The sequence below is a fragment of the Eleutherodactylus coqui genome, chromosome 9 (assembly GCF_035609145.1).
Source record: "Eleutherodactylus coqui strain aEleCoq1 chromosome 9, aEleCoq1.hap1, whole genome shotgun sequence".
NCBI lineage: Eukaryota > Metazoa > Chordata > Amphibia > Anura > Eleutherodactylidae > Eleutherodactylus > Eleutherodactylus coqui.
Window position 1 is genome coordinate 25,953,394 of NC_089845.1, and position 24,387 is coordinate 25,977,780.

The following is a 24,387-nucleotide window of genomic DNA, read 5'->3' on the forward strand; positions in this document are numbered from 1 at the left end:
AACTTTTTATTTCATTTTGAATTGGAGCTTTTTAACCCTTTTATGACCAAAGGTCCTTGATGCTCCTGTGTCCAGGTCACATTTTGCAATTTTTGGTAACCACACTTTCAAATAATCATAATTTTGTTTTTCTGGAGTCACGGATATATGGGAGCTTGTTTTTGTTGGACAAGATGTAATTTTCAGAGGTACCATTTAACATATTATGTAACGTATTGGAAGACTTTTAAACATGTCTAAGTGGGGTCAAATGGAAAAATATCGCAATTGTAGTATTACAGGGAGTAGAGGGCTGTTACATATAACTTTTTTTTAAAATGTCATTCACCATTCAGGATTAGTAATATAATATTTTAATACACGAGACCCTTACGGTGCAGCCTTAGGTCTTAGTCACATGGGCGCATTGGCGCCCGTGTTCCTGCAGGTAGAAGACGGCGTACTTCAGGACGGACGTCTCTCTGCAGCGCCGGAAGAAAGAATATGTGAGCGGCTTCATTGCGGGTCATGTGTTCTTTTTTAAGCGCTGTGGGAAGTCGTCCATCTTGAAGTACGTCCGACTTCTTCCTGCAGTAACACGGGTGCCGATGCGCCAGAGGTTTCCTCCACAGGTGATTTTTCCTATACTGAGTGCCGGGAAATGACTCTTTGTGAGTCTGAGGTGCACCATTCTCAGTGTCTTCCTATAGCAATTCATCTGACTTTACATTTGAGACACTGAATGATATAATTATGTCAGTTCAAATAAAATGTAATCAATTTAACAACCAAAAAATAAATAAATAAAAGCTCCCTCACCACTATCCCACTATCTATTTCACTTGTCCGGCTATATTGTATACTGCTCTAGTGTTTTCCCAACCTTCCATAACTCCAATGCTCTTTTAGGGCTCAGACACATGGGCGTTTTTACTCACGTATATACGCACGTAAAAACATTTGCATTGTGTTCGTCAAAAAAAAAATTGCACCTACAAAAGATAGAACATATGGGTGGCAATGGACATGGTCACGCGTTTTTTTTAACACGTGTATATACATGCGTTAAAACGTCTGTGTGACTGAGTCCCAAGTCAATGTATGGTCTCCATGCATTGACAGCTGTGGAAGCTGCCAGGGGTCAAGCTTCATGAGGATCACAATCTGCCAACTGGATCTCTAGGTGTCAACATGTTATATGAAATTAAGCTTTAAAGTAAGAGCAGGAAAGCAGACAATGTGTGGCTCTTACAAGTCAAGTCAAAAGCCTGCTACTTATTTATTATAGTCACAGGACTTGGCAATAGAAAAGATCTGAGATAATATACAAGCTGGTGCCCAGTCAATGGAACCTGGTATTTCCAGCGAGTTTCTTATACTGGCACTTGCCAGGCCTCAAGCTATGTAGCATCCATCATCTGACAACGGCAGACACATTCGACTTGAGAATGGCCATTGTTGTTCCTCTGTATTTTCATTCCACATAGATGTTGACAGCCAGCAGATTGTAAACCTCATGCAGTTTGGCTCCAGGCAGCTTCCCTGCCTGTCAAAGAATAGAGACTATACACTGAATGAAAGATTGTTGGAGCAATGGAAGGTGGGGAACACACTGGAGCAGCATAATAATGCATATACAATGAAAGAGACAGCAGGGTATCTCCAACACTGGAGTGGTAAGCAAGCTTTGGCTCAAATGTGAACTTTTAATAGCTGTATAACAGCATAACAAGATGCCAATTAATGAACGTCACAGAGGAGGTATATATTTAGTGACTATATGGGATATTGACAATGATTGATAAAGTAATATAGACATTATTAAGAATCTCCAATGATCATCATATGGGTGTATGTTTTAGGTGAATTTCTTAGTGATGAATAGGGATGAGCGAGTATACTCGCTAAGGCACTACTCGCTCGAGTAATGTGCCTTAGCCGAGTATCTCCCTGCTCGTCCCGAAAGATTCGGGAGCCGCCGCAGCTGACAGATGAGTTGCGGCAGGGAGCAGGGGAGAGCGGGCGGGAGAGAGGGAGAGAGAGATCTCCGCTCCGTTCCTCCCTGCTCTCCCCGAGCGAGTAGTGCCTTAGCGAGTATACTCGCTCATCCCTAGTGATGAACTTAGACACCTTGTTGAAGCTATCTAAACCTCTGTTATATACTGTATATTGCATCAGTGATTTTGAAATGGAATGACATTTTTTCCTATGGAGATGAAAATTGTCTTCTGATTGACAAGATTTTGTTATGAATTTCAAATCTAAGAAAAAAGTTTTTTTTTAAATATTTGCATAAAAGTTACTTGTTTTTCTTGTTTGAAATGGTAAGTTCCATTGCAAATGATTGGGGAGGTTATCAGTGCTATTCAGATAATAGTCCTAATAATAAGAACAGTAATAATAATAATAACAAAAGCAGCCAAATCTTTGAATAATATCCGCACATTTATCGATGTCAAGCGTTATTATAATATTCAGATATTACAATAGCCACATGATTAGAAAGAAAAAGGGTGCAACAAGTGTTTTACAGTGAAGTATAAAATGAGTGCAAGGCATAGAATAATGATCATTCTCTGCAGGTGGAAAGAGAACATTGCTTTCATGCAGTGATAGCCATATGTTATCTGCACAAAAACAATAAAAATAAAGCCCATAATTTGAGGACCAGAGCTATAAAGTAATCCAATTTCCTGATGTTTGATTTCATAATAGGGATTTTCGTTACTTTGAACTTTTTCACCACAGAATAAATTACTGCTTTTTGAAGTTTACATTAAAAGAGAAAAAAACAACCATAACATAAGCATTAGAGATGAGTGAGCACCCAAATGCTCGGGTCCGCGTTATTCGATTCGAGCTTTTCGTAAAATCCGAGAGCTCTACTCAAGTAACGAACCCCATTGACCACAATGGGAGACTTGAGCATTTTTGCATGTGGGACGCCGGGTGCCGAGCTTTTTTTTTTTTTTCTTGGTTCATGTGTTCTCTCTTCTCTCTCTCTCTCTCTCTCTCTCTCTCTCTCTCTCTCTCTCTCTCTCTCTCTCATTCGCTCAACTCTAATAAGCATATCATTTGAAAAGTAATAAAAATTAAATAACTAATTAGTTTATCAATTATTTAGTCTGGTGCTAAAAATATTACCATCTGGGGTCACAATCTTCTAATGGCGACTCAAAATGAATTTAATTTTAGATTTTAAAAACTCTAGTTTACACTAGATTACTAGAGATGACCGAGCGTACTCGGAAAAGCACTACTCGCTCGAGTAATTTGCTTTATCCGAGTATCGCTGTGCTCGGGTCTGAAGATTTGGGTGCCGCTGCGGCTGACAGGTGAGTCGCAACGGGGAGCAGGGGAGAGCGGGCGGGAGAGAGGGAGAGAAAGATCTCCCCTCCGTTCCTCCCCGCTCTCCCCTGCAGCTCCCCGCTCCGTGACGGCACCCGAATCTTCAGGGACGAGCACAGCGATACTCGGATAAAGCAAATTACTCGAGCGAGTAGTGCTTTTCCGAGTACGCTCGCTCAACTCTATAGATTACACATCCTTAATGGCAGATTGTCTAATGTATCATATGTTTCTTTATGTAGAGATAATTTTAGAGACTGTTTTATATAACATTTAGTACTTTACGTTAGTTGAAAACTTTTGTTAATACATTTTACATTTATTTGTGAAAAAAATCTGAACTTTATAGAAATTTTTGAGAAATTGGCATTTTTCAAAATCTTAAATTTTCAGCTTGTAAGACAGATAGTCATACCACACAAAATTGTTAATAAACTGCATTTAGCAAATGTCTGCAGTATGGTAGCATCAATTTTTTAAGTGTCTGTTTATTTTTCTTGGATGTGAGAAAGCATTTACATTTATTACTATTTTTCTAAATTTTAATTTAAAAAATCTAAAACCTATTTTTAAATGACTATTTCAAAACTGTTAACAGATCTAGAAAATAATCTAATAACAATAATCTTTATTTATTTAACACCAACATATTTCGCAGCCCTTACAAAACAGGGGGACCAGAAACAAAACCACGGTTACATGAAGTAATCAATTAATGGAAACAGTAGGGACCTGCTGCAATGAGCTTACATATGACCAATAATGGGGTGATATAGAAGGTAAAGAGGCTGGAAATGTCCAAGGTATGGTGAGGTGGAGAGTGTGGGATGATACACATAGACAATGGTCAAATTGAGCCGTATAGTGACTGAATCAGTGTGACTTAAGGGGGCGGTTGATTGTAACTAGCAGAAATTGCAGTCATTAGGACAGGGAGAATGTTATCAGGTGGAGTAAAGAGGGGTTTTGTTTATGAGATATGGGATGCCTTCTTGAAGAGGTTGTTTTTAGAGCACTCCTGAAGTTGTGTGAGTCAAGAATTGACTGGATAGGTTTGGGTAGTGCGTTCCATAGGACTGATTCTGTTCTGGGAAAGTCTTGGAGGTGGGAATGAGAAGCTCAAGTTAAAGGGGCGCTTAATTTGATTTCATTAGCGGAGCGGGTTGGCTGGTGGATTGCAATGAAGAAAGCAATGTAGGGCGGTGCTGTGCTATGGAGAGCTTTGTGAATGAAGGTAATGAGTTTAAATTGAATTTTGTATTTGATGGGCAGCCAGAGCAGTGACTGGCACAGGGCAGAGGCATCTGTCTAGCTACTGAACAAGAAGATGAGCCTGATTGCCGCATTCAGGATACATCGGAGAGGGGAGAGTTGCGTGCGGAGGAGTCCTTGTCACTGGACTAATTATTTACAGTTATGCTCATCCCTCCCTGGTATTTTTCTAAGTGCTATTAATCACAAAACATCTGTGCCCTTTTATTCTGTCTCTGGTATTTATCTAAGTGCAAATTAAGCTCAACATGTCTGTGCCCTCCCATGTGATCATGTGTATATGTTTCAATATAAATACATCTTTAGATTTTTTCATTAAGTCTGAGGAAGGACTCTGAGAGGTTTGAAAGCTCGCTATTACGTCATGTATTTTTGTTAACCATCAAAAGGTATCTTATCTACAAGATTACTTGGTTTCACTTATTGATAACAATCACACTTTACACCTGGCTAAAATACATTACTCAGTGCTTTCATTCTTGTCACTGTATGACCCATGAAAGTCATGGAATTGCAGACCTGCTAAGCTAATCACATGTCACATATCCTGTTTGGTATCCATTTGTACATAAATTTATGATATGAAATATGGTGGCCATAAATTCCTTCCTGGAGCAACTACTAGAGAAATATGGCTGAAATCGAATATTGGATTGCCATTCAGAAGATCTGTGCATATACTTAGCCCTTTGGTGATGACAGAAGTGTTTCCCAAGGAGACTTTAAAACTAAAGGGGGATTCACGCCCATTGTCAAACCTAGGAGTTACATCTGATACAGGACTGTCCACCTTTCCATGTGCTCCTCACATCCAAGACTATTTGAAACATCCTCGTAGACTGGCATTTTCTATTATTTCATGCCTTTTTATTTTAATACTATATTGTGTGTACCTATATGCTCCTTGCCTTTTGTAAGGATCTCCTTTTGTATATATTTTATCTAAGCACTGCAAACTTTTTTTTAGAATAGAGTTTTAAACTCTATTAGCCAGTTCTTAATGCTTTAAGTAATACATAATCCTGAAGTGTATTAATTGTGTGTTGGCTAGAAGAGACTGAGAAAGCTTGTATGCACGCACAGCGCAGAACCCAGGTGATGGAGCTACCTGTCAGAAATAGTTCAGTGGTGGCAGAAAAGTGTTTTGGCACATGCAAAGCTGTGTTGGGTGCAATTTGGGCTCCATTTTGTATGAGTGCATTATCCAGGGAGTCAAAAAAAAGTTGACCTTTCAGTCTGCCCCTTGGTGCCTTATGTAACAGGTTTGTTACTGTCAGACCTATTAACCTCGCAAAGCGTGACAAGGTGATCTATAAATTTTTTGGTACCATTTAGTGATTCACACAAGTTTTTGATCAGAGTTGATTACATTTTTAGGAGAGATGGGTGACCAAAAAATAAAAACCATGTAATTCCATCAAGGTATAATTATTTTTTTTTATATTTCACTAGGCAGCATAAATAATGCAATATCTTAATAGTTCAGGCTTTTGTAGACATGACAGTAGCAATTATGTTTATTGTGCTAGTGTTTTATTTTTTTATGAGCAAAATGCGAAAGGTTTTATGTTAACTTTTGCTATTTATTATTATTTATTTCATTAATCTTAATTTTAAGTTTCATTTTAATTTCCATTAGGGAATTGAACTTGCGATCACTCATACAAAATACTGCAATATTTGTGACAATAGGCTGGAATCTATTGTAGACCTGAGAACCTACACTAGACCGAACGCTGCTGTGGCAACCCATTGGCACCTTGTATTCATGCTGTTGAGAGGCGATGTGAAGACATGTAAACCTTCACTTCTACTAACATCCTTGATGCTGCAGTTAAAATTGACTGCGGCATCTAAGTAGTTAAATAACCACAACCAAAGCCAGCTTCAATCATGGCTGTTGTGGGTTGGTGTCAGCTGTTTCAAGCAGCCAGTACCCACAAGAAAGGGATTGGGGTTGGGCCCTGATCCCAATTCATACTCCTAAAGGTGACTAATGATGTACATGTACATTAGTGTTCTTTAAAGGGTTAAGGGTACACTAATTAGGGATGTTTTGCTCGTAAATGAAGCTTTACTCTTACTAGAGATGAGCGAGCATACTCGTTAAGGCAAAATACTCGAGCCATTTTCGCGTACATGCCCGCTCGTGAGAAAAGATTTGGGGGCCGGCGGGGGTGAGTGGTGAGTTGTGGGAGTGAGCATGGGGAGCGGGGGAGAGAGGGAGAGAGAGATCCCCCCCCCCGTTCCTCCCCGCTCTCCCCCGCCAGCCCCCGAATCTTTGGGCACGAGCGGGCATGTACTCGAAAATGGCAATACTCACTTGAGTATTTTGCCTTAACGAGTACGCTCGCTCATCTCTAACTCTTACCTTAATACATTTTGCTTTCAACACTCTTGTCTGAAGCAAACATGGCAGCGCTGTTATCAGGATGCAAAATGTAATTAGAACAAATTTTAAACAAAAAACTCTCTTACAGAAAGAATGATAAATGTGATTTCTATCATAATCTATAACCGGCTTCTCTGCATAGACTTCTATGCTATCTGCGGTATTCTAGGTCAAACAAAATACATTTTCTTAAGACCTTGGAAAGTTTTCACTCTTCACTGTAAATATTTGAAATACAGAAAAAATAAAAATAATTTTAAGACTTGTCAAAAGTAAATTAAGGGCCGGATGTCTCCATGATGTAGAATATTATTCTTTTGTACAGCAATAATAAAGTACAATGGACTCAAGGATTTTCTCTTTTAAATGCTCATAATTTATTTCCAACACTTCTTCAGACATGGCAGGGCTTAGCAAAATATTCACTCAAGTTTTAACCCCTTAGTGTCCAACCTCGACTGAGTAACTTCTCATTTTTTTGATCCTCGCATTCCAAGAACCATAGCTTTTTATTTTTCGGTTTACACAGATGTAAGAGGGCTTGTTTATTTATAGTATGAGTTGCATTATTTAAATATACTATTTTAGGCCTTAGTCACACGGGCGTTTTTTCATCCGATTTGCGGATCGCATGACGGATGCGCATCCGCAAATCGCGTGACCGGTGCGCGCAAGTCGCCCGCAAATCGCCCGAAAATCTGCTCCTAGCTGCGTTTCATTAGAAACGGGCCGGAGCTGTCCAGCGCATTGCATTCAATGGAGACGGCAATAGAGCCGGCTCCATTTAAAGCAATGCGCTGTGGGCGAGCCCGGGATGAATTGTCGGGAAGGGCTTAAATATATAAGCCCTTCCCTGCAATTCATCCTAAAATGTGTAAAAATAAAAAATATATATATACTCACCTTCTCCCAGAAGCCGGAGCTCCGCGCGGCCGTCCTGCAGTGGGTGTGAAGGGGGTGTGAGTCAGACCTGCCCCCTGATTGGCTCAGCGCTGAGCCAATCAGAGGCATGTCTCACTCACACCCATTCATGAATTCATGAATGGTTGTGAGTCAGACCTGCCCCTGATTGGCTCAGCGCTGAGAGGCAGCAGTCACTCACCCATTGATGAATTCATGAATGGGTGTGTGAGTGAAACCTGCCTCTGATTGGTCAGGGTTGTGACTAATCATAGGCAGATCATTCAGCAGGCGGGGATTTTAAAGCCCCGCCGGCTGAATAGTGCCGAGAAGCAGTTCAGGAGAACTGACAGCGGCCGCGGCTGGACTCCGGCTGCAGCGGAAAGGTGAGTATACAATTTTTTTTTATTTTAACACATTTTAGGATGAATTGCAGGGAAGGGCTTATATATTTAACCCCTTCCCGACAATTCACCCCGCGCACGCCCGCAGCCCATTGCTTTCAGTGGAACCTGCTGTATTGCCGGCTCTATTGAATTCAATGGGCAAACATCGTTCTCCTCTGTCACAGCTGTTACAGCTGTGGCAGAGAAGAATGATTTGTCTTCTATATGTTCTCAATGGGGTCGGCGCTGCTGCCGCCGGCCCCATTGAGTGCATATAGAGAAGAGAACAGGAATCGCAGATCGTAGATAGGTGCGATCTGCGATTTCTGTTCTATAATTTATCGGACGAGCGCATAAGAAGTGCTCATGTGTCCGATACCATTGCAAAGCAATGGTTTTATAAAATCGCCGGACGCATGCGATGCGCAAATCGCGCGAAAAAACGCCCGTGTGACTAAGGCCTTAAGATGCACACAATGCATTTTACAAATTTATTTAATTTTTGGGGGGAGGGAATTGAAAAGATGCAATTTTTTCATGTTCACCATGTGGTATAAATACACATTAATATTATTCTCTAGGGCAGCATGATTAACTTGGTACAAAATGAATCGTTTTCTCTAGGTTTATGTTTTATTACAATTGCACAATCAAAACATTTAAAATATGTCTTGCTGTCACCACATTAAAAAAAAAAAACCATAGCACTATTACTGTTTTGGTAACTGAGTTGTACAAGGGCTTACATACTTTTTGTGGGACAATTTGTAGTTTTCATCTACACCGTTTTGGTGTGCAAACTACTTTTTGATCATTTTTTATTTCTTTCTATGGAAGTTAGATTGAATCAAAAATAGCAATTTTTCAGTTTTTTATGGTATTCCCTCTGAAGGATGAGCCCCCCACGATCAGAAAATTATCACTTATCCTATGGATAGTGGATAAGTTGCAATCTTAGTATAACCCCTTTAGATCATCCATGGTTAATCGTATTTTACAGCCTCAGTGTATTTTACAGACTTAAGGCCTATTTAGACACAACGATTATCGCTCAAAAGATGTCTTTTAAGCATCTTTTATACGATAATCGTTGTGTAATTTACAGCGCAAGAAGATCACTCAAACGTTGAACGATCACCTTGCGCTCCAAGCTGTTCCCCGATCGAAGCACCCAGCTGTTATACAACCAAGCGTTCCGAGCAGAGCATGCAGAAGACAAGCGGAGTGGCCCCGCTTCTCTTCTGCATCCAGCTGTTCCCCGATTGGAGGATGCAGAAGACGCAAAGTCCCATTGACAATCGTGTTAAAAAAACGTAGCGATATCGCATGAAAAAAACGTGCAAGTAAAGCGCAAGTGGGTGTCCACCCCCAGGCCACTCTAACACAACACTTTTTACAGCTTTTATTGCGGCATTTAAAATGCCACGTTAAACACTGTAAAATACCTTTATTGATTTCAATAGGGCCTTGCAGACTAGCATTCACATTTTTGTACGCTGTCTGATTTGCACCTCATTACCCATTGTAATGATGGAATATGTTTAAAAAAGGCTTTCGGATGTGTTTGAAAATGCAGTTCAAAAATACGATAAAACGCTGTGATTGAATCACAGTATTTTAACAGACGCCTGTGTGGGAGTGGCCTAAGGCCGCGTTCAGACAAGCTTGTTTTTTCGTGCACCTATGTGTGTGAAAAAATGTGTTCCACCTATTAGTGCAAAACACGTGAACTGGCAAAGTTTCATATGTGCAGCGCATAAGACTTTGCCCGCAGCTGCTCCACAAAGGTTCCCTCATCACTGGACACTGAGACAGCACTGTCACAGCGTTTAGTGATGAGAGGACTACCTGTGGGGATGAAAAAATCCCCTGCCACAGCTGTCACAGCTGTGGCAAATGACTGCAATATTATTGCATTGCTTTCAAAGCAATGGGATGAAGACAACCACGCAGCGATTTTTGAGAAAGGGCCCTGAAAAAAAAAATAAATACATTGCTTCTCTGGAGCTGTCAGGGCTCCGGCACATCTTCTCCCCAGCTCCCCTGCACTGTTTTAAAGCATTTTCTTCTGGCCGGAAGAGAATGCTTTAGAACAGTGCAGGATAGCCGGGGAGAAGACGCTCCTCAGCTGGACAGCGCTGGAGAGGTGATGTATTATTATATTTTTTTTCAAGCGGTTAGGGCTTATTCTTAGGGAAGGACTTATATTGCAAACCCTTCCCCGAAAATCTATGCAGGGGTCGCCTTCATCCCATTGCTTTTAATGGGCGGCAGCAAAGCCAGCCCCATTGAAAGCAATGGCATAGAATCGCAGTCCTCTGCCGCAGCCGTGGCAGGGGATTCTTTCATCCCCACTGCAGTCCCCTCATCACTGAACACTGTGACAGTGCTGTCACAGTGTTCAGTGATGAGGGGACTCCCTGCGGGGTTAAACGGAACCCTTGGAGAGTCCCCTCATCCCCACAGAGACTAAAGGGCTAACAGCGGGACATTTAAAAGGTGCTTCTGGTGAGAATACCTTTTAAATGCCTTGCTGTAAGCAGTGGGGAAGCTATTCTGTGCGCAGCAGTTTCCATTAACACCTGCTCCCATAGGAGTTAATGGAAACTCCTGCAAAACGTGCTTTATGTCCTATCTTTTTTAGGTGAGCACTATTTTGCGCTTCAAATTCCGCACATATGAACACTTCTATTGGAACCCATGATGAATTGCAAAAGTCAGGCCAGTTTCAGACGAGCGTATAACAGATGCAAAACCGTGGGTGCAATATGCTTGTCTAAAACTGGCCTGAAAAGATCTTGGTGTGCTGGACTGCTGTTGTGGTTGGTTAGTGGTTAACTGACATATGTTTGGTGTGGCTACATAGTGATATATATATATATATATATATATATATATATATATATATATATATACATATCTATCTATCTATCTATCTATATATATATATACATCCTATCTGCTGCTTGGTGTCGTGGTTCTTTAACACAGAAGGGGTTATTTCCTAAAAGAATAGCAACACATTTTAGTTTCAGTCTTGATTTGCACCTTTAATACTGTCCCTTTTTTAATTATACACTGTTTACATCTTCAGTAAGACTTCTTTTTCTACTATATTTTCTGTTGAAATTCTTACATAAATATGAACGTGAAAGAAAAGCTGAATAAATCAAGCGGTTGATGCATTTTTTTAGATCAATTTTCCATTTCACTTTATTATTTCTACTTTACTTAGTGATTTTTTTATACTGAATATATATTTTCCCTATTTTTTATAATCCAAACTTACAACTTTTGCACTGTACATGTACTCTTATTGCCCAAAAACCTATGCTATCTCTCTTTTCTGATCTAATAAGGATGGAATCAAATATGCCATTTTTGTGGCATTTTATTTGATCAAAACCTAGGAATAAATCCCAAAAGAACAACAAGACATATGCTTCTCTCTTGTGTATTCTCTCCTAAACTCTACTAAAAAAATGTTTAAAAAGCTGCCACAACAACTGCATGTATATCTCCAGCCTCAGGACTCAGCCATTGAATGACAGCTGAGCGCTGCCTCTGATTCGTCATAGCACTCATCCAATCAGAAGCAGTGCTTTCTGGAGGTGGGGATTTTTTAATCCGTGGCCACCAGAATACAGAAGAAGACTGCCAGGGATGGGGAGAGGAGACAGACAGCACTTCTAGATGGGTTAATGTTTTTTGTTTGCTTTATTTCTACTACTAGGAATGATTTTCAGGGAAGGGCTTATATTTCAAGCCCACCCATCCCCAGAAAATCATTACTGTAGGGGTTGCCTTCTTCCTATTGCTTTCAATGGGGTGGCAGCAGTGCTCGCCCCATTGAAAGCAATGGGATGGCATTGCGCTCTTCTGCCACAGCTATAGAAGCTGTAGCAGGGGATCCTTTTGTCCCTGCTGCAGTCCTCTCATTATTGAACACTGTGACAGTGCTGTCAATGTGTTCAATGATGAGGGGACCTTCGTGGAGCAGCTGTGCTTCTACACGCCCAGCTGCTCCAGTAGCACAGAGCTTCAGTCATGCACATTTTGAACATCCATGCAGCACATTTCTTTTTGTGCGCATAGGTGCGCAAAAAAAAATAAATAAACCACTCGTCTGACCAAGGCCTTATGTAGTGCACATGGATATGTGTAGAGTACCAAATGCTTTGCTGCAACTCTCATTTTTCTCAGTTTTTCTGATCTCAATTTTATAAAAATAGGCAAATGTAAGTTCTTCAAACCAATAAATAGTAAAAATTGATATAAAGATGGGCAATTTCAACTAATTATAAGGAAGTAAATACTTTAGACCGATTATAAGGTAAAGATGTAGCAGTTACCTTAAGACTTAAGACATTTACCCCTACATGTATATGCGTGTACTATGTAGAAGGGGCTTAGTGTAGAATATCAAATACTTACATTATCTGGATGGACACCCACAGTCGGTTATGACTAACAATCAGCTTCCTGCTGCATTTTGAGGATTGGCAAGAACACCAATCCTCGCTATTAACCCCTTATATGCCACAATCAATGTTGATTGAGGCATATATGGAGCTAAATAAGGGAGGGAGCTCCCAGTGTGCTGCCATGGGTCCTCTACCAAGAAATTCCAGAGGGCCAATTGATTACCATGGACACGGGAGGCTTAAGAGTTGCCTGTAACTCTGCCATAGCAAGTACTGACAAGGAAATTACATAGTACACTATAGTACAGCAGAACTGCAGTGTATTATGTAAGTGATCATAATATTGCAGATTTGAGAGCCCCAAAGGGACATAAAAAGGTTAAAAAACTGTAAAATAAATTCATGTTTTTTTAAAAATCTGTTTGGTATTGCTTTATCCGTAATAAACTGTACAATAAATTGAGAAACTTTTTATTTGGCACAGAAATGCTATTAAATATTTAAAAAAGGGTTCCAAATTGCTTTTTTTGTCCATTTTACCCTAATAAAAACATAATAAAAGTGATCTAAAAAAGTCACATGTACCCCAAATTATACCAGTAAAAACTACATTTTTCACATAAAGGACAAGCCCTTACATAGCCCCATCCATGGAAATATAGAAACATTGTGCGTCCTTGAATGCCAAAAAGTAATTTTACTGTTAAAAAAAATAGTAAAACCAAAACAAAAGTCGTAATCATACCGACCCACAAAAAAATCGTATCATGTGATTTATAAAAAGAAAAAAAACAATGGCAGAATTGATGTGTTTTTTCACTTTGCCCTCCACAAATAATAAAGGTTATACATTATATACACCCCAAAATGATACGATTAAAAACTACGCCTTGCCATGCAATGAACAAGCCTTCATATGGCAATGTCAACTAATAAATAAAAAAAAGGTATGGCTTTTGAAAAGTGGAAATATATATCCCAAAAAATTATTGCGTCCTAAGGCCTCTCTCACACATGTGTTGCGGTTTGGCACATTCTACTTTCTTTTTTGCTGTGGCCGATGCCAGCTTTTAACAATCTTCATCTTTGATAAGGAGCGCTAAATGCTCAAAAGTAGAATACAGACCGCTCGAAATTTGTGGCGCTGAAAAGCGCTGTCATTGTGCGGCTCTCTGAGCGGTTTCATTGAAAACAATGGGAGAGTTATATTGTGATTAGCGCTGTGCTGAAAGCGCCGCCCTAATCACGGTAAAAAATGTCTGTGTGAGAGAGGCCTTAAGTACCAAACTAGGACACATCCCTAAGGGGTTAGATAGCTTTCTTCGTCACAGTATTTTTACCCTTTCAATTGTTTTTCAATGGCTTATGTTGTGTTAAGATAAGATGACTTGTCACAGAAAGTTATTACATTCAGGTGCATCTTTGTTACATTTGTACTTTCCATGAGTGTTTAGAACTGAAACAAATGAGTTAAGACATGATCAAATACAATACAATCTATCAGCTGAACCTGGTAGGCAGAGTTCTTTATTTTTTGATCCTGAAAAGCTCGTGAAAATGTTGCAGACTTTGCATCTGTCCAGTGTCCTCAGCTGAACAAAGAAGCTTGATGTGCAATTTTTTCTCTCCAGCTTAGGGCAAAAACACTCTGTCGTAGGCGAAAGTACGCTCGGCGGTACGGAGCATAGTTGCACTTGAACGAGGGCAATTTCTTCACCTTCACAATCTTTTCAAACTCCACACCAGAACTGCCCTCATCTTCCTCACACGATGTATTCATTACATGTGGGAAAGATAGGACAAGTTCTATCTTTTCTCGGCCGTAGTATTCAAGCTCGGGAAATCCCAATAATGAAAACAAAACCACTAAAATCCTATTGACTTCATTTAGTCTCGTTATACAGCCATGATTATCATGGCCATATGAGGGGAGATAAATGCGCTCATGCGTTTTTGCCCTTAGGATGACATCCGTTACCAACACAGATGCAACCAGACACAAAATTGTTTTGAGAGCTCAGTTAGATGATGTGACAGCATCCAAGGTATCCCCTGCTGCAGCTGTCACAGCCGCAGCAGGGGATATTGTTCCTCTCCCATTGCTTTCAATGGGGCCGCACTATTAATGTGCGAATTTTAGCTTTGGTCACGCAGTTTTTTCACATGCATCTGGTGTTTTTATTAATGCGCACATACATGTGTGAAAAAACTGGTTGCCTGACTGAGCCCTGATAGAAGACTGTGGGATCTCTTTTGTGGTCAGCGAAAAGGCTAATTATGGTAATGTCAAATGCAAACTACTCTTAGGGCCCTTGTTCATAAAACAATTTTCATTCAGTTAGTCGTTGGATTGTGCAAAACTGAACAATCATTCAGTAGAAGCACAGCCAATGACTGAAGGCAAATGGTAACTTGTTTGCTTATCGTTTGTCATTTAGTTTATGTAGGCATAAAAACCTGCCAATAATCTGCCCATGTAAACAGGCAGTGGCTTATTTATGAATGATTGCCTGTTTACTCTAAATGGACGCAATTGGAAGAGATTTCTAGCGTGCTTCACCCCCATTCAACGATTATCGCTCTTGTGTGAAAGCACAGGAACGATGATCATCGGGGCAACTGTTGGACACTTAAGTGCTTGACATTTGTCCCATGTTAAAGGACTCCAAGCAGTTTGACTTGATGACAAATCTGCCTAACATCACATAAAAAATGATTCCTTGCATTTATTTTAAAAGCAAAGCAAGACATGTCCAGATCTTAAATAGAATACAGTAATATAATAGAAATTCAGCTTTTGTGTCAGTGATAAACTCTCACTGTTAACGCCAAGTATAGCAGCAAAAATAGAATTTCTCTATCCCTTTTCTATCAGTTGGTTTACTTGTGGAGCTTAAAGAAGACTTCCAATATATCAGAATACTTTATATGGACAAGATGAACTGCAGCAAGTTTCTCATTGAATAAAAAATGTACAACAGATTCCCATGAGTTATTTTGCATATTGCTTTATGCAAATTTTATTTGATGGAGTATCATGAGAATATTTTCCTTCATGGTATTATTAGCATTTCCCTGTCGATAGAAAGCAATGGCATTTCATATGACACTATGCTTGGGAAACCGGTACAGGAAATATATAAACATTTAAAGTAGTAATTGTGCAAGAATTCTGGTAACTATATAGATGTACAAACAAGTATGGACATGTACATATTAATAAAACATGGTAGCTGAAGAAAAAAGACAGGTTTTAGGTTTAGTGTTTACTTTTGATTGTACAATAAGTAGCAGAGTTATTCATACCTAATATTGTTTTTTTTTTACAAAATAACATTTACTTTTTGCTTGAACTGGATATTGCCAGGGGTCTGTAGTTAAAGGGGTTGTCCCGCGAAACAAAGTTGGGGTAAGCACTTCTGTATGGCCATATTAATGCACTTTGTAATGTACATTGTGCATTAATTATGAGCCATACAGAAGTTATTCACTTACCTGTTCCGTTGCTGGCGTCCCCGTCTCCATGGTGCCGTCTAATTTTCAGCGTCTAATCGCCGGATTAGACGCGCTTGCGCAGTCCGGTCTTCTTCTTTTCTGAATGGGGCCGCTCGTGCCGAAGAGCGGCTCCTTGTAGCTCCGCCCCGTCACGTGCCGTTTCCAACCAATCAGGAGGCTGGAATCGGCAATGGACCGCACAGAAGACCTGCGGTCCACCGAGGGAGAAGATCCCGGCGGCCATCTTCACCAGGTAAGTAAGAAGTCACCGCAGCGCGGGGATTCAGGTAAGCACTGTGCGGTTTTCTTTTTTAACCCCTGCATCGGGTTTGTCTCGCGCCGAACGGGGGGGGCTATTGAAAAAAAAAAAAAAACGTTTCGGCGCGGGACAGCCCCTTTAACATTACAGTGTTTTGCTATTAAATAGGTAATGTTTAGTGAGAAAATAATTTCATGTTAAACTTTTTAAAACTTTTTATGCTTCTGACTAGAAAAGTTCTAAAGTAATATAGTAATAGGGAATATTTTTCAAATAGTTTTTGCACCACAACCTTCATACATTAGTTTGACATATAATGAGTAAGAGGACAGATGAAAATAAAACTATATGCATTTCTGTCCTCAGTAATAGAACCACATGAGTATGTATTAGGTATTATGAAGGATTCTTATGGGAATTGTATGAATGAGTAAAGGACCAATACTCAAAAGGATAATGTGCTATAAAACTAGGAAAGCTTATATTAAAATACTGTGCCATGCATTTGTTATACTCGATCTACACAATTGCTCCAATGCACATTTATGTGTGCTAAAAGTCTTTCTTTTTACACTATACTATACACTATATATGCAGCATATATTTATTAATCTTTATCCACAGCATGGACATTTAGTTATGGCTAGAGATGAGCGAGTATACTCGCTAAGGCACATTACTTGAGCGAGTAGTGCCTTAGCCGAGTATCTCCCCGCTTGTCTCTAAAGATTTGGGGGCCGCCGCGGGTGACAGGTGAGTTGCGGCAAGAGAGAGGGAGATCTCCCCTCCGTTCCTCGCCATTCTCCCCCGCCGCTCCCCGCCCCCCCGAATCTTTAGAGACTATCGAGTAATGTGCCTTAGCGAGTATATGCGCTCATCTCTAGTTATGGCAGATATGCGTGGCTCTGATAAATGGTCACATTAGCATTTGACTACAACATCTTGGCTGTTGAATTCATGAATGGGTGTGAGTGAGAGCTGCCTCTGATTGGTCAGGCTGTGACCAATCGGAGGCAGTTCATTCAGCAGGCGGGGATTTTAAATCCCCGGCTGCTGAATACTACAGAGAGCAGTTCAGGAGAACTGCCGCCGGCCGCGGCTGAACTCCGGCTGCCGGGACAAGGTGAGTATATATATATTTTTTATTTTTACACATTTCTGGATGAATTGCAGGGAAGGGCTTATATATTTAAGCCCTTCCCGAAAATTTATCGTGAGATCGCCCGCAGCGCATTGTATTCAAAGGAGCTGGCTGTATTGCCGTCTCCATTGAATTCAATGCGCTGGACAGCTCCGGCCTGTTTCTATTGAAACGCGGCTAGGAGTAGTTTTTTCGGGCGATTTTTCGGCCCGGTCACGCGATTTGCGGATGCGCATCCATCATGCGATCCGCAAATTGCGGCAAAAAATGCCCGTGTGACTAAGGCCTAACACAGCAATAGATAGTTAATAGATTAAATACATTATATACAGAGTATCCAATCTGTTTTCAGTTCGCAAACAATCTTTTAATACTGTATTTTTAGGGTTTTGTTAGCAAATGCCTAATCACCATTTTGAATAAATTGCAGTCAAAGATTAAATAACAAACAAGGAAATAAAAATTCCGTTTTGTCTGCCCATTGTGTTATCAACAAAGAACCAAGAAAACAGCTCTAATTTGTTTGACATTACTGCATGCATCTGTTTCATTCTGCTTTCTGTAATAAAGCAAATGTCCACAGAATGTTCTGTCTTATGCAGCAAAATATACATTAATTGTATTCATCCTTTAACAGTATCCTGCCATAAAGCAAATAGTAGCAATGGTTTACTGAAGGCTGAAAAATATCACAAAACAACCACGAATTCTGCTTTTATGTTAAGTTGAAGTTAACATAACCATATTTGGGATCCATGCAATCAAATTCCTAATATAGTGTTGCATATCAATAGTGCAATACATAACAGCATACAAATGTAAAGCCTTAAGTAAATCATTCCAATGCAAACTCTACATTTAGAAAGAAAATCACAGCATAATTTATTTGATGTTGTATATTGGACTGAGTTTAAAGTATTGCATTGTGATACATAACATATCGTTTTATATTGTACACTGTTTGTTCATCACAAGCGTAAAGTTATAAGGGGTATTTCATGGCTTTTTTAAGTTAGAATTCCATAGATACATTGTGCGTAACACTTGCAAATGGGTTCCAGCATGTAATAAAACATTTATAATACCACTGTCAGTATTCATCTTTGGCTAGCACTCAGTTTAGTTTTCCACTGATGATTTAGAGTAAATCCATAGACACTAGGTATTCTATAGGTGGGCTATGCTAAGTCAGTACTAAGAGCGGGTAGTTATCAAATCACCCAGCATAGGTAGAGTCTTTAACATATTATTGGAACCCATTTGTGAGCATCTTGCTTAGTTAGTATCCATTGAGTTTGAACTCACATTGGTTCTCCATGGAGGATAAGAGAGGTTCCATAGATATATGGTGGTACTTTACAAGGTGAATAATGCTATGTCATTACTCAGTCTGACTACCAACTGAATTACAACCATGGTGCAGATGTGTTCTTCATTCCTGTGGGAAATAAAGAATTCCCTGCTGCACATGTCACAGATGTGACAGATGCAGCAAAGGAATTCTTCATCTCTGAAGGGAATACAAATTTCCCTAGCACAGCTGCCAGTTACCCCTTAATTGTTTTTGAGGGAAGGGCTTTAAATATAAGCCCTTCCCTTAAAAACAAGCCAAACTAGTGTAAAAATTAAAAAAAAAAAATGTACTCACCTTTCTTCAGCTGCCGGAGCTCAGCCGCACGCTGTCTACACTGTCCCCGGCTCTGCACTTAAGTTCTTTCAGCAGGCGGGGAATTAAAATCCACAACTGCTGAAAGAGCTGATTCTGATTGGCTGAGGTGCTCAGCCAATCACAGGCAGCTCTCACCTCTCATTCATTCAGCTGCACGCCTGTAAAACATGGACATGTGAACACACCATAGGGAATGCAGTGGTTGTAATAGATGTGTGCGCTCATGTCAAGGCACCCATAAGGAGATATTGGAGGGACTAGTCCATACTTGGACTCCCCTCTCGTCAATGTAATATCTTTATCTGGCACTAATTGCCAAATTGCTTTGGTTTTAAACTAAGTAAATAAAGTTTTTTTTTTATCCTATTCTATGAAGGTATATTTAATATGAAAATTAAATAATAGGTTATCTTCTGATGACACATTCTCTTTAAAGAGATCTGAACCCAAAGGATATAACTACACACGGTGGAATTCACTGTGAAGCGTCGGCAGCAGGCAGTCCGCAGCAAAATTTGACACGGTTTTTGATGTGGATGTTTGTGTACAATTCACCCCCTGAATTGACTGGTGCTATAATTGACATGCTGGGGAATTAAATTCTGCACCACATATCAATCTCCGCAGCAGATGTTTTTTCCACAGTGTGAGGATGAGATTTTTAAAATCCCATCTACTTTGCTGCAACAGTTTATGCCATGGCTTAATTCATATTTTGATTAACTTTTTGCTATCCCCTTCTATTGCGGGTTTGAATTTACGAATGTATATATTTGTTTATTCATTGTAGTACAGCTGCTTAATTTTCTATTTAGATATTTTCTACATTTTTTTGATAAAATTCTCTATTTTTTGCCATTGAGCTGGATGGAGTGTTATATGAACTGTGTATGTCATATTTGGATTGGTTGTAGTGTGAACCATTCTTTATTATATGGATGTTTTTTATGCTTTTTGGCTATGTGTTTCTTGAGTGGTTTTAAATTTGTTTTTCTTCTTTATGTCTATAAATAAATCTATATATTGGCTGTGTAGACAAGTATTCCGTTTCACTTTTTCTTGTGTTCTAGTACCAATATCAGAGAAAAACTGCAACTATATTTTTCTATAAAAAAAAAGATCAGTAAAGATGTTCTTTGATTCAGCTAATCTCAGCAAATTAGTTGAACAGTGCTGAAGTTACTACTTGATCTTTTTGCCAATGCTCAAAGATGCTGGCTGTCATTCAACATCTTAAGATAGCCCTACACATTAAATGCATATCGGATGAACCCACCAATTTTCATTAGGACCTGCTTATCATTTAATATGTAGTGGATGCCTCTTGACTTTGCCTTGAAGCAATATTTGGAGGAGGTAAAGGATCGGGTAGGTAACTTGCCTGCCCCTTTTTGTTCTAGGAGATGTAAACTGCAACTAAAGGATTCTGGAAGCAATTCACTTTCCTCTGCCCATTCAGAATACATGCACTCTTGGCCGAGTAATGCAGACATGTGTATGTAGGGTTTAGCTATCCACCAACCTTACTCTGTTTGTATCACATAAAATATTGTCATCTAGTCTCATTTTTCACATCCCATTCCTCAGATGGTGCTTTTCTAACATATATTGTTGTGGTCTATAGCAGTGTTTCTCAACTCCAGTCCTCAGGGACTCCCAACAGGTCATGTTTTTTTTTCAGGATATCCTAGTAAGAACACCTGTGGCAAGGTCTGAGGCATGGAAAATATTTACATTACCTGTGCAATACTGAGGAAATCCTGGAAATATGACCTGTCTGGGGGCCACTGGTGATTGGAGTTGAGAAACACTGGTCTACAGCAATATTCAACCTATTGACATTTTGCCAATAGACTTATTTTTGCTATACATATCTGTGATGTATAGATCTGTAATTTGACACCCATAGTGTGTAATGATTCAATGTTATATCTCCACATGTACCCAATGTCATTGTGAGGAACAATTATTATATAGATTATTGAAAGCACCATATGTCAAACTCTCTGCATTTTGCACCAATTGTATTGCAAAACTTTTTGTATCATATCAAGATTCACAAGTGTATGTGCCTTATCAGTACTAGAACACCCGATTCTGCAGGTTTAAAGGCACTCTCTTAGGGCAATGCTTCCAGATTTTTACAAATATAAATGTAGTCTATGATTTTTTTTGATAAAATGGGGCTAGATGTATTGTGCTTAAATAGTAATATAAACAAAATTATTTATATGCTATAGAGACCTAGGATTTAGCTTCCATTTGTTCCTAATTAGCGAACAATTGCAGTATTCTTTGCTTTTCATTTATTTCCTTTATAAGGCATGATTAAATAAGAATGAGTGATTAGGATAGTTAGTTAATTAATTACCAGAGAAATACTCAAAGCAGTTATTAGTTTAGAAATTAAACATGGCCGTTAAATTCCAAGCATATGTCAGTCAGTCAATCCATTTCTGGACCTCTCACTTGAGTGCATTAAAGTCTGTAAATGTCAGCTGTATGCATAATTATTAATCAGAACTATACTTTTACGCAGTTCAGCATTTTTGGGAACCATATCTTGACCCACTCATAAATTAGTATGATATATTTATGCAAATAGTGAATACCAGAAGGATATACTAACTTAGATTAAAATGCCTATTAGAGTATTCTGAATAAATTGTGGGGCTCCCCTGTTCAAGAAACTACATTAACAGACAAAGCAAAAATTAGCAAAATAAGGAATCCCGAAAGTAATGTTAGGATAAATTAATTTCATGATAGAGAATTTCATTGATTCAACACCTGTGCAGCAGAAACCCGACAAGCAGCTAGACATAAAAATACTCTGTAGATTCTGTTTGTTTGTTTGGGGGCTTTTTTTTATCTAATTCCTCTTTGGTAAATTTTGGGGTTTATTTTTATACTTACATTTTCCTATGTATTTACACTTTAACACTAAGATACCTGAGATGCAAGAGTTGGCTTGCTTTGACTTAATGTATTATGGTCATATTTTTTACAATTATCTTGTTCTATGGTTTTTAGTAATTGTAGGCTCTATTCAAACCACATTTAGGCAAACAGTTGGAAATGCTGGTACATGTTTGAAACAAAAACATTTAGGCCTTGATCAGATAAGCGTGGTTTACATGCTGCTACAGCAGCGTGTACACCACGCTTCTATAGCAACCAATAGGTTGCTATGGAAGCGCTCATACAGAGCTTTTTTACCAGTGCAGATTCTGCGCTGGTAAAAATGATAGGACAGTGAGTGCTGTCTCGCTTGTCAGCTCCGTATTGCAGTGGTGTCCATGGTTCTGACCACAGATGCCTGTGGGAGCCATGGCAGCACTCTGTTTGCAGCATGGACATGTTAATGGGTTACTCCACGGAGCAAGGAGCAGCTCGTTCACAGCAGAATTCCTGCATGTCTGCAGTGTTGTTTACACGCTGCTACAGCAGTGTGTAAACCTCACTCGTCTGAACGAGGCCTCAGATGTATAGAAAATACATTCCTAGTATATAGGGATGTATAGTATATAGATTCCTGTGGGCACACATTTGACAAAAATGTATTTGCTTGATTTACACTAGAGTAATTTTTTTTCATTTACTGAACGTCTATTATTATCTCACAGCCTCGTGTGTCACAGAAAGTTAGGGCAGCAGAAATGCAGTCCTAAGCTCTCACTCATGACTTGAGTTCAATCCCTGTGTGGTTCAGGTAGCTGGCTCAGGGTTGAGGTCAATAAATAAATTACCTGAAAGCGCTGCGGAATAAGTTGGCGCTATACAAGTGACAAGATCTATTAGTGTTAAAGATTGTACACTTTCTATAATGACAGGAAATAGTTTTTTTTCTTGCTTTTTTGGTAGACACTGGCAGACAGACGCACATGCAAGGTGTAAGCTGTTGCATATGCTAGAAAAGTATGCATTATGGGGAAAAAAATATCCACTTCCCCTAAAATAAAAGATTGTTAAATGGATACAAAGTGTATTGACTTAATCAACCAAACAGAGTATATAGTTGATTGGCAACGAAGTGCATCCTTTTCACTGCATGCATTTCTGTTAATGTTAAAGCACACCACCATATTTATTCTACTTAGGGATCTAATCTTGTTCATTTGAGTTTGTATAAGAATAAAAGCATTTGTAAATCCCTTGGTGTAGTAAATATGGTAGAGTATCTTCCCAGTTTTGCCAGCAGCACTATTTGTTATATATTTACATAGCCTAATGCAGATGCTTTTTCTCGGATAACAAAAAATAAATTCACAAATCTAAATGCAATCAAATTAGTTGCAAAATGTAATTCCCAATCTGAGAGAGAATCGCTTAACACATTTTATATGCATAATGCAAATGTTATCATTATGAATACAACTGGTCTGAAGTTGCTGAGATGAGCACATTATAGATGTTGTCCATTTAAACAAAAGTCTGCATGAGTTAATGTAAGCAATATTGTATGAAGTAAAATATCCAACTAGCCAGGAAATGTAATTGTAGATATGAGTCATCTTGCAAATGTTATCCCAGCTGTTAGTACAGCCTAGAACAATTAGAAATAAAATCATTAGTTACTTACAAGCAGCAATTACAATCATTTTTATAGTCAGAATGTTGAAAATTCACAAAATGCAGTTCCACTAAGCAAGAGCTACTTGATAATAAATCTGTTACTTTAATTTAGTCAATCTCATGGCTTAAAAACATCTTGACCCCTTAGCAATAATGTAAAGTATGTAAGAGAAAAAGTTTATAGCATTGGAAAAAACATTAAGTAAGATTAGGTATGGCTAATTATTTTCACAATTAAAAAAATTCTCAATTCATTTAGCTGCATTCGATTGCTAAAACTTTATAGCATGGAAATGAAAATGCATGTATTTTGGTAAAAATTTCATTTTGTGTGATCTTCACTGTTCTCTGGGACTATTCGCACAAGAGTGTTTCTGATCCATTTCTGTCATGTTTTGAAAGAAATGTCTTTTTGGAAATTTCTGTCAAAACTCATTCAATTAATTTAAATAAATTTGTGTTCAGTTGCTGTCCATCACTACCAGTATCATTTACAGTGAAAATGATGTTCATCATGAGATGATTTTCCATGTATTGAAGTAAATGA